The 9,880-nt window shown below is 38.6% G+C and overlaps 1 long non-coding RNA gene across 1 annotated transcript; it reads right to left on the bottom strand.

Moving 5' to 3' along the window:
- Positions 1 to 3,104: 3,104 nt before the first annotated feature.
- Positions 3,105 to 9,762, bottom strand: LOC128854192 (uncharacterized). The gene is made up of 3 exons (XR_008453161.1): positions 9,693 to 9,762; positions 7,487 to 7,577; positions 3,105 to 3,969 (listed from the first exon to the last, which is right to left on the bottom strand). It is a non-coding gene; the product is annotated as an uncharacterized LOC128854192 (long non-coding RNA).
- Positions 9,763 to 9,880: the final 118 nt, after the last annotated feature.

The following is a 9,880-nucleotide window of genomic DNA, read 5'->3' as shown; positions in this document are numbered from 1 at the left end:
TCAACCTTAAGATTCAAATTCATAGGAAAAAAATGCTTGGTAAATTTTCGTGTTCTGATTTCTGCTTTTTGAAGATTTTGCTCTTTATTTTGTTAGAATAAAAGCTGAGACATTGGGGCTTACTGTGACAGCAGACTGTGGGCTTCATAACAAAGTATACAGACCTGGAATCCCAGGTGCCACGAGAAACTAGTAATAATCTCATATAATTTCTCCCTAAGGATCAGATGTATTTAATCCCTATTGGGTCTTCCTTCAAGCTGTACCTCCCATGGGTTATAGAAGGGTGAGGTTAAGATTTAGAAGTGGTGCCAAGCTTCTGTGTCCAAGAGTTTGGCTGGTTATGCAGTGATATGTAAGTGATAAGACAGAGAAGGCTCCTTGTGGATGTTTTTCCTTCTCCTGTTGCACGTGGAAAGGATTATGTGAGGGTCCATGAAACATATTTCAGCTACTGGAGAGCTCTACAGATCCCTTGTAGGTCAAGAAATTGGCTTTTTTTGCCTTTCCTCGGTGAACCTACTAAAGTATTGAGTAAAGAATTTACATGTAAGTGATTCTTCAAGGAGATATATCTTCATAATTTATGTCAGTTAGATTGCTAATGGCCAGCCAAAATAATGACAATTCCATTGCAATCACAACATCTCCTGGAAAAAAGCAATAACACTGGAGTTACTGTAATTTGTGTCATGGTATAATGGTCTTTGAGAAACTCCAAAAAATTGGAAATATAATGACTTATCTATACATGGTAAACACTGTTTAGAAACTTCAGAATGTTCACATGAACATGAATCATCTTTTTTTTTCCCTCAGGAATAGAAAATGTAACTGAAGTTAATACCAGAAATCTCAGGTTGCTAAGGTTTTTATTACCTGAGATGCAGAACTCAAAGCTATTAATTTCCTTAAAGAAATGTCATTGTTAGCTGGAACCTAAAGTGTGGAAGATTAAACCATTATTCCATTAAAAAAGAACAGCAGCAGTGCAAGGGATTAAGAAGCAATTGGGAATAAACACAATGAGAAAATTGCAGGTCTAATAATTCGTAGTTATCAAGAAATGACATTGCGCTAATTCTTCAGAAGAAAGAAGCAGCACTGTTCTTGATACAAGCTTGTTATTGTGTTCATGTGACACAGTAAGCTATACAAATTCTCTGTGCTGGCCAAATACAAGCCAAAGATGGTGTTACAGTTTAGCTAAAATTGCATGAAAAGGTTTCACAGAAACACTGCAGTGTCACACTAATTTAGCACTTTGGAGCAACAAAGAATTCTGAAACATTAACTAAACATTAGTAGTAGTTTCTTGAATCTGTAAGACAAAGAATAAGTTCTCCCTCCTTTGCAGATGCGTTACAATTAGAGTTGCAATTTTACTTGTCACCTACAAGACACTGTAGAGAGTAAGTGCTTTTTTATTAGTCATTCAGATTACATAAAGAGACTCTGCATCCATCTTATCATGTTGCATGCAATATAATTTGGATAGGACAGAGAATGATATGTGAGAGTGAGTTTAAAATAGATAAATAAAAAAAGTTTAATGATCTAGTTTGCACAAGCAGACAAGATCTGACCACTTAGTCAGCGGGTGAAAGACAGAGCTCTCACTCCAACTGCCAGACACTTTTTGTCTTCAGATACAGAAAATGCAATGTAAAATATATGAAGCTTTGAGAGAGCTGCACTTGGAGCTTAGCTCCTGCTCCACTGAAGTCTGTGGTCTAAACTCTGCATGAAGTTTCCTTTTACTTCCCTCTTTCTGGTAGCTTAGCTCTTTCCTTCCTTACTGCACAATCTTATAGGATCACAGGGAGGGTGAGAATTTCCCTTCCTGGATATCCTAAAATTTTATTGCTCAGAGGCTTTTGTGGGATGTTTTAGCTTTCGTAACAGCTGCTCACAGACTCAGAAAGGACATCAATATGGGTCTTACGAGATTCACTGTGCACATGCAAAGCATCAACATAGCACGGTATGGAGAAGATGGGTTAACTGATATGCAGAAGTGCAGACTGACTGCACAGGGTGTGAATCAGGGCCGGTTTGTCATAGATATATTGAACTTACTGCATATCTGCTGTGTGATTGTCATTTGTCTGAGTCTCCTGGACAACAGGCATCCTGGGGGGAGTTGCAGCTACAAGTCCTCCTCTGAGTGTATTGCTGCCTAGAAATCACAGGCACATCACATGTACTTCACTTTGCAATGTTAACAAGCAGAAGTTAAGGTCTTCCGGCAGTGTGGTAAATCTGGACCTGAGAATATTTTTGTAGTTCTTGGTCAGTTCTAGTTTTTACTTTTGTCCTCCAGATGGAACAATTCTCTTTTCTCCTCCATATCTGGCCATCTCTATGCTTTCAGTGAGAAACAAATTGAGACCTATTTACATCCCTGTTTGTTTTCTATATGTCAATGATTTCATCTGCTAAAACCATGCTTTTTTATTTGTGGGGTTGCACTGAAGTCACTGAGGCTACCTACACCTCACACAGATGTTCCAAATGTCTGCTGAGTAGTTGAAATTAAGCAAAAAATTTTTGTCATGAGGATTTCCGTTGTTTGATGTGGAAGCCCTCTTGCTCCTACTCTTTTGAGCAGACTCAAAGATTCAGAGCCTCTCTCAAATGTAACAATAACCTAAGAAATCTAAAAGGAGATGAATATACTTAGAAACTGTGTGTAATTTATGCATAGCAAGAGCAACAGTGTAAGAGTTTAATTCCTTTCTAGTTAGAAGGAGAATTCCCACATTTGATCTGCCTTCTGTGCTAACCAAAATTTCCATCTTTTCACTATTACTTTCAACCCTCACAAGAATAAATCTCCAGGGCAATAGGAAGGTGAAAGGGTATCGAAAGAGCAAAACTTGGTCTTTCACTGCATCACAGAACCCCTTTCTAACTGTCTCTCCTTTCTAAGATGCATTTCCATTTTGTTGTAGTTAGGTATAAAAGATGAAATTAATCTTTGCCAGGTCTGACTTTTTTCTTAGTATGATAACAAATAAGATGCCATTTGTTTCTAGTTTTTACAAATTACTTACCTCGTCATGTGTCCTAAGCTTTTGTTTTTACAAATTACTTACCTTGTCATGTGTCCTAAGCTTTTGTATGTCGATGACATCATTTGGTGCAATACAGGCCAGAACAAGGTACATGACACCAGTTTTTTCTTGTAGAACTGAAGAGGACCAAGGATCCCTCATATATCCTGAGAAAAGTGAGAAACCAGCTGTGTGACATGAGAAGAGGCTAAGGCAAGTCAAAAATCAGGCAAAAAATGTGAAGCCTTTAAAACTCAAGCAGTGTCTTCGGAATGCACTACCAAACTTATAGCTACTAACTTATTCCTTTTGCTTCCAACCATGCAATAAAGCAGGTAATGTGTTTGTTTAAGCAGTAGCTCTAACAGCAGGATGCGATTGTGCACTGTGATATAAGATGCGTTCAAACATCAAATAAGGAGATGCATACGAAACTATGGCTATCAGCTTTCATCCATTTGACTTCTGATAGTTACAATTTCTTTCTGTGAATCCAGAAACAGAAATCCAGCAAGCAGAACTCTCATTGAATTCTTCATGAGAAATCTTTTTTCATGGATTTGAAAACACTGAAATGTACAGATCAGTGTGCATTTCCATCTTGGCTGTTCAAGATCAGTGGTCACATAGGGCAGACTCCCTCCCAGCACATTTCAGTCCTGTGAAAGGATCAAGAGCAGAACTCAGCTGTTCCAGTAATCTTAATAGATCAGTGTGATATGCAATGATTTGCTGTCAACCAAGGGGATGATCTGAGCAGAGAGATTTCGTAGAAACTGTGGGATAGAGATGAAAGGCAATAATTGGGTTTTAAGTATTAAAGGCAGAATGAGTCTCCACGGTCATCCAAATTTCCAGACAGCATGGCCTTGGAAAAAACTGCAGCTGCATCTACTCAGAGGATCCTGTCAACCTGGGATGGAGTAGATTAGGAGGAGAAAGTGGAAGAAAGGAAGAATATGAAAGTTGAGCATCTGCCTAGAGGTAGAAACAGAAAATGCTACAGTTTTACAAAAAGACAGTATTTCTGGAGGCTGACATTGTGGTGTCTGATGGTGAACTTCACTGAATTCTGCTATAAATGTTTTAAAATTTTGCAATGCTCCTTTTTTAATGATGTAGTTCAAGTAGCAGAGAAAACATCTCACTGGAAAATGCATCACTAAGTGCATTTTCTATTTAGCAGTCTGCAAATAGGTGCAGAAAAGTTAAAACCACACCATCATATGTTATCGTTATAGCAACAGGCAAATCTAAAGATTAAATAAATAGTCTTGTTAGATCCTCTAAATTTAAATAATATTTGAGCATGATTTGAAGCTTTTAAGGTTGTCTCAAATCAGATATTCAGCCTTAATTGATTACATGTGTTTGTAGATTAAAGTTCTTTGTGTAAAAGTTAGATTGTTTTCAGTATGTTTTAGGCTTCCCCCTACAAAGAGATGTGAAAGAGCAGAAGTACTATTTCTACACAATATTGATCATTTACTTTATTTTAATAGCAACAGTTGTGAAGGAGTCATTCTTAAACCTACTGAATGATAAGGTTGCTGGTCTGCAGCCCAATGGAGTTCAGAGAAATCTACTCTCTTTTTAAAGATTGATTCTCTTTAGTTTAAAGCCTCAAATCTGGAACTGGATTTGTTCTTTTGGCTTTCAGAGTGGAGACAGTGTTTCTTGTGTGGATTTCTAGAGGTTTGCCTGTTGTTCCTTTATGTTGACAGGGCAAAGCTGTCAGCTATCGACAACAAGGTGCCAGACAAACCTCATGTCTTTATTTAATACTTGACCCTGTGCACCTTACTTCTGAAGTATCCTGAATGTAAATATTGACATTGCACCTGCAGTTGGTATCTTTATTCACAGTAGGCAGCACAAGGAAAGTGTCATTTAGCTGCTTGATGGGGGGATAGCGTTCTGAGCCACTGGTGGCTAGATGACATTTCTTCATGTTATGTCTCTGATTCCCTTTCATACTTTCAGAAAATTCCTACTTATAAGTTCATCTCATCAATACAGTATGTCATTAAGGATGAGAAAAGCAGAATTTCCTTGAAGTCACACATGTTCCTTCAGGTGACTGAGTATTTAATTACAAGGGCTCAAAGACAACCTCCCTCACTTAGATCTTTAACATTTCTTTCATTTAGTTTTTATTGTTTAATTTCTGACTCAGGCTGCTAGTATTTATTATTTAACTCACTACATTGCTTGATTCTACAAGGTGAGTTAGGATGCTGTTTGTTGAAAGGGTGTTGTACATAATAAAACACTCAAGCGTCATGTCATTGCTTGACAGAACTTTTAAATTAAATGCCTCTAGAAAAATACAGTTAGGTAGTTAGCGAGCTAGTGAAGTGGTCTAGCGTGTTTACAAGGAAACACAGCACGCCTGAAAGGAAATTCTCATTTTAAAATTTAACAGTCTGGCTTTCCTCGAGGGTGAAGTATCTTCATGTGCACAATTCTACCATGAAATCAAATAACTCTTTTCTCTGACACAATGTTGACAGCATTTTTGATGCAGATTTTTAATGGTTTATGTGAGAAACTTCTATGCCCTGGGAAGTGCAACATGATTTTTTAATAGTAGGAAGGAAAGTGGGACTCTCCTTAGCTTACTGTTTAAATAGAAATTGCTCTTTATAAAGCCATCACAGACTCTTCGTTTGGCAGTGGTGCCAATACTTTTAGCTCCACTGTTCGTGGCAGAACTGTCCTATCCCATAATATGTTTCTCTGGTAGGTTGAGTATCTTGATGGAATGTAGGTGTAATTTATTCTCTTTCTAATCCTTACTGTATTCCAAAGGCCTGTCCCTGCCTCCATAATAAAAGGGCCCATTGCTTCGGGGACTTACGCTGTTTTACAGGAAATCCTATGGGATAATAAATACACACTCACATTACAGTGTTTTGGAAATGCATTACACAAATTTATGTGGATATGGTTCATGAGAGCTTGATTTTATGTTTCCTTTATGATACTTTTCTCCTCAGCAAAGCATTTATACAAACCTTTTTGATTTGTCCTGTATTGTTATTTCCAACTTTGATGGACTTATCTATCAACCTCACTGCTGTCTCCTGAAAGATGTGGTATCTTCTCAAACCATTTGTCTAATAAAATTGATTTTGTTACTGGCAGTTTTGAAGGCTTTTGGAAATTTGAATTAAGTAACTGAAAAAATTGAATGAAGTTAATTAACCAGGAAAAAAACTGTTCAAATACAAAATGAAAGGCTTGGGAATTAGCACTGTAGGACCAGGACAGAACTCCGCATTTCCATTAGTGTTCCTAGATTGCCAGCAGCCAAGAATCTCAGCAATAAAATGTGGCAATAAATGAAGGGAATATCATGATATTGTCAGGGTACTGAGACTGCTACACAAGACATTGTGCATTTATTGTGACTGTTGTAAGCTCAGGGCAATAGGGATTTGTTCTCATCTGTTCCAAGAGATAATTTAGCTCCTTCACCAGCAACTCTGTATGCCTGAATGAAAGGAGATGGTATGTGTGAAAGACACACACTGCTAATTTTAACCCACTGTCTTCCCTCCACTCGGAGCTGTAGTCACAGCGTAGCCTAAACAGAGCCCATCTTCATCTCTTTGATAACCTATTAATAGTTTCTTGTTTAAAATTTCCTGTCATTTCAAGCTACAAGGATTTCTCTTTAGACAGGACTGTAATGATCTGGATATGGTTCAATAGAATAATGAGATGAAGCAATTCTCTAAAACGTTATCTTCTCTATATACAATTATCATCTTCCTTACACAGATAGAATGAATTCTTTCATGCCAGCTCTAGCTATATTCTTCTTTTACACTCAGTGTGACCTATTTTTTCCCATTCTTGAAGTTCTCAAAACAATGAAGTGCTTTGCATCTTCAGCTCACAAGAAGTAAAGACTGGAGGAAGGAGTGGCTGCTCCTCTAGATAATATTACAGCAGATCCAAAGCCAAGTAAAAATGTTGCTGTGAAAATGTTCCCCTACTCCTTACCTATTTTTTGCCTTCCCTACTATGTGGAAAGATGAGTAGAAAGGTGACGCAGTAGCTAGTGAATTTTTCTGCAGTGGCATCTTTCCTCACAGGAAATTCTCAGGTGGAAAAGATAAAATACCAGTGGAAAAGACACGTGAATCAGAACCTCTGTGGTAGAGTTAACAAGAGACTCAGCAAAATTGTTTGTGAAGTACTTGAACTACCATAGATGTGGGGGAAGAAGTGGTCCTAGGGTGGTTTATGTGACCTTCACAGAATTTCCTTCAGCTGCACTGGTAGTAAGCCTACAAACCGGTAATAATAAAAAGACCTACGTGATGCAAATGTGCAAATTGTCAAGATAATCTCATATACTGCACTGATAAAACTATTTACTGTGCAATGAATGTGAAAAAAAAATAGAAGTAGCACTTAACTTATTGTCCTTGTATTTGGTCCTGTTCACCAGCCTTTTAAGTCCAGTGAGGAGCTCTGCTTTTAGAGATCAAATGTTGATCTTCCTCCATTCTGGAAGCAAATGTAATAAATTTTATAAATTTAAGCAAATTTATCAATATTATTGTTAAATTAAAGGAAGGAGAAGATAATCCAAAACCAGCCTGATCTATAGCACAAAAATCCCAGGAGTTTTCTAGTCAATCTGCCTCTGGCAGCAAATCCAGTAAATCTCTCTTAAAACAGGCCGCCTGAAGGAAGGTGCTTTAAATAGAGACAGGCTTTTTAGTGAGGCCTGTTGTGACTGGACAAGGAGTAATGGTTTAAATCTAAGGGAGGGTAGTTTTAGGCTGGATGTGAGGAAGAAACTTCACAATGAGGGTGGTGAAATACTGGCACAAGCTGCCCAGGGAGGCAGTGGAGTCCCCATCCCTGGAAATATTCAACGTCAGATTGGATGGAACTCTGAGCAACCTGATTGAGGTGAATATGTCCCTGCTTCTGCAGAGGGTGGGACTAGATCACCTGTAAAGGCCTCTTCCAAACAAAAGCACCCTATGATTCTATAATTCTAAATCTCAGGTTCTGAAACTTGCAATTGCCAAGTAGCCAATCCTGTTCTTAGTTTTAGGTAGTCATTTTGGACCATGTTCAAGGTGAGAACAGCGTGGTTGCAGAGAGAAAGGTGTGTATCACAGGATGGTGCTATATATTTCTATTTCAGTTTTCAGTGCTTGGTGAAGCTGTCTTCCTCAAGTGCCCACTCAATGGACAGAGAGATGCACTTAAAGGCCTCCTGCAGGGATTCAATCCACCTCAGCCATTAAGCTCATTAGTTACGAAGTGGGATTGGGTATATAAGAAGGGTTTCATGAGGAGGAGAACAGTGGAATACATTTCAGTGATTTCACTGACAGATGAACAGCTGCCACCTGCTCCGCTGGGCACGGCCGAAGTGTGCCTGGACTCCATGCAATGCTCTTCCAGAGCAGCACCTGGTCAGCAAAGTGCTTGCAACTCTCCTTCCAGTGTACCTGGTGTTGGTAAAATCACTCACAGACAATCCCAGCACTTAAAAAATGCCATTATTTGTGTATGAGGAAAGTTGGGGTTGTTCAGCCTAGAGAAAAGAAGACTCTGGAGAGACGTTATAGCAGCCTTCCAGTACTTAAAGGGGACCTGCAAGAACACTGGGGCAGGGCCCTTTATGAAGAAGTGCAAGGATGGGATGAAGGTGAATGGTTTTAAGCTGAAAGAAAGGAGACTTAGACTAGCTAATTAGGAAGAAAATTGTTACTGTGAGGGTCTTGAGGCACTGACATATGTTGCCGGGATATTCATGGACAACTCGTCCCTGGAGGTGCTCATCCAGGTAGGATGGGGCTTTGAGCAACCTGATCCAGTAGATGATGTTCCTGCCCGTGTCAGGAGGGTTGGAACTAGAAAATCTTTAAGGTCACTTCTAACTCAAACCATTCTATGATACTATCATTCTATGATTTTGTGATTCATCACTGTGATTAAGTGAACTGTAATGTATGCCAGGGAGAAAAAAAGTCTCTGTCACCTGAGAAGCTCAGGGGTGGGAACAAAAACATCTTGGCTGATGGTGGGTTCAAGGATCCCATTGCTTTCAGTCTTAAGGAAAAACCTTCCATTTGGTAAGTATCCACCATATTAGATTGTAACTAACGTGTACTTATTACTTGCAACACAATTTCCTTTTTTTGACAGACAACCTACAGGCTGCATGCATGAAAAGGAGATAGTTTTCCTGTTGTAATTTCATGACTAAGCCCCATATTGTATCTTCTTTCAGAAAGAGAGGATACTTGAGAAATCATCTTATCTACGATTTACTGCCTTTACTTCCACCGGACAGAACTCAAAAGTAAGATAAAGTTAAATACTCTATGCCTGTGATCAGGAATCATATATATGGGATGTGTCCTCTTGATCCTATTGGATCATTTCTTTTTGATTCTTAGGCTTAGGATGCTTAAAGACAGGACTGGGAGAGAGAAGAGAAAAATTTCCTTCTCAATCTTGCTTTCTGTTACCAGTTTATTCTAAATATCTGCAATGTGTGACTAAAAGGTTAAGGATTTTGATCACCAGTATGACATACAAGCACAGGGAAGACTCATATAAAGGAGAGTGAAAACTTGTGAATGATGTTGGTCTTACCTCATATGGCTAAGTGGATGGTCACCCTTGCTATTCTCATACTATAAAAATATTCCAGATTAGAAAGCTGAGACCAGGAAAGCTGTGCTGAAAAACAAATGCAGTGTTGCTCAGTGTCTAGAGATAATTTACAAACATAGTGATATTAAGGCAACAACCAAACATGCAATTGGCTCTGAAAGCTCTCT

This window comes from Cuculus canorus, chromosome 1 (assembly GCF_017976375.1).
Source record: "Cuculus canorus isolate bCucCan1 chromosome 1, bCucCan1.pri, whole genome shotgun sequence".
In the NCBI taxonomy this organism is placed as follows: domain Eukaryota; kingdom Metazoa; phylum Chordata; class Aves; order Cuculiformes; family Cuculidae; genus Cuculus; species Cuculus canorus.
The sequence above is the reverse complement of the archived record's forward strand: the minus strand, read 5'-3'. Positions and strand labels throughout refer to the sequence as shown.